Genomic DNA, 2,121 nt, shown 5'->3' with positions numbered 1-2,121 from the left:
CTTGGCACAGGCTTTCGCAGGACATTTCCAGTACAACCTTGAGATAGTCCCAGACCGTGTCACATTGCTAAAACTTGAAAAGAAATCCGGAGAGAGCTTCCGGGAATTTGGTTTCCAATGGAAGGAACAGGCAGCCAGAGTTGATCCTCCAATGAGAGAGGGGGAAATGGTAGATTACTTTCTACAAACTCTAGAGCTAACTTACTTCGGTCACTTGGTGATGTCAGTTGGCAAATCCTTCAATGAAGTAGTGAAAATTGGAAGCATGATAGAAGAGGGACTTAAGTCCAATAAGATCCTAAGTTACTCGGCAATTAAGGCGACGACTCAGGCCATTCAGAGCGGCACAGGAGGTGCGCTCGGAAAGAAAAGGAGAGAAGAGGTCACGACAACAGAAGTTGGCAATTGGTCCAGATCTAGAGGTCCTTCCCCATCATCTAAACTACGCACACATTCCAAATTACCCTCCACAACCCTACTACCCACCGCAAGAACACCATTTTTCTGTCCATCAAGCCCAGACATATACTCAACCTCCGGCTCGCCCGCAATGGCGCGCGCTAGCTCACCACAATACATACCCGCCTCCACATAATACCTATCCACCACCATAAAACACCTATCCACCGCCAAGAGCCTACAGATACACCCCAGAGATGGGTTTTAGGGGAAATCCGGCTTCTAGAAATGAAAGACTGCAGAGGCAAAGAACCTTTACTGAGTTGGGAGAAACTTATACTGCCTTGTTCCACAAATTGAGGCAGTTGGGTTTATTAAATCCTGTTGAGCCTAGGTTGCCAAATCCCTTACCCCAAAATATGGATCACTCGGTAAGATGTGAATATTGTTCGGGAGCTCCCGGACATGATACCGAGAAATGTTGGAGGCTGAAACATACGATACAAGATCTTATTGATACCAACAAGATCGAGGTAAAGGCATAGGAGGCACCCAACATTAACCAGAACCCATTGCCAAAGCACCCCGAAGCCCACATGATCGAGCTTGTGCATGAAGGAGGGGAGCCAAAGAAGCCCTCACAAACAGTGATGATGATCCGTGCCACTCCGAAAGAAGAATCGATCGGTGGGGAAGCAGGGGTACAAGTAAAAGGGGAGGATGTCAAGCCAATGGTGATATTAGGGAAGAATCCATCTGCTGCTACAAGGAAACCAGAACCAGCCAAATTGGTAATAGAGGGAGCATTATCTACACCCGCAATTGTTGTGAAGGGGGTCTACAGGGAACCAGTCATCATAAAGCCGGTAGTCCAATTGCCAGTGATTGATAGCAAGGCCGTGCCTTGGAAGTATGAAAAGGCAGTGGTAATGTACAAGGGAAAGCAAGTGGAGGAAGATAGTTGTGAGGCACAGGGACTAACTCGATCGGGATGGTGTTTTGCTCCTGTGGAGTTGAGAAGGTCCAATCCAGCAGTAACAAAGAAACCCGTGTCAGAAGAAGAGGCGGAGGAATTCCTGAAAAAGATGAAAGTACAGGATTACTCCGTTGTCGAACAATTGAAGAAAACACCGGCTCAGATCTCTTTGTTATCACTATTGATCCATTCGGACGAGCATCGCCGGGCCCTGATGAAGATACTAAATGAAGCTCATGTTCCCAATGAAATTTCAGTGAACCACCTTGAAACAATTGCCAACAAAACTTTTGAGGTAAACAGGGTAACGTTCTCTGATGACGATCTGCCAGTGGAGGGCACGGAACATAATAAAGCTCTCTACTTGATTGTCAAATGTGAAAATTCAGCGGTTACTCAGGCGTTGGTGGATAACGGTTCAAGTGCCAATATTTGTCCATTATACACATTGAACCATTTGAAGATTGACCATGATAGAATCCACAAGAACAGTGTTTGCATCCGAGGATTTGACGGAAATGGAACAGACACCGTGGGGGATATTATACTCGAGGTAACCATCGGCTCGGTCGAGTTTAATATGGAGTTCCAGGTATTGGATGTCGCGGTATCTTATAACCTTTTGTTGGGACAACCGTGGATCCACGCGGCCAAAGCAGTGCCATCCACATTGCATCAAATGGTCAAGTTTGAATGGGACAGACAAGATGTCGTGCTATATGGGGAAGACGTTGCGTGCACCATGG

The sequence above is a fragment of the Nicotiana tabacum genome, chromosome 22 (assembly GCF_000715075.1).
Source record: "Nicotiana tabacum cultivar K326 chromosome 22, ASM71507v2, whole genome shotgun sequence".
NCBI classification, from domain to species: Eukaryota; Viridiplantae; Streptophyta; class Magnoliopsida; order Solanales; family Solanaceae; genus Nicotiana; species Nicotiana tabacum.
The sequence above is the reverse complement of the archived record's forward strand: the minus strand, read 5'-3'. Positions refer to the sequence as shown.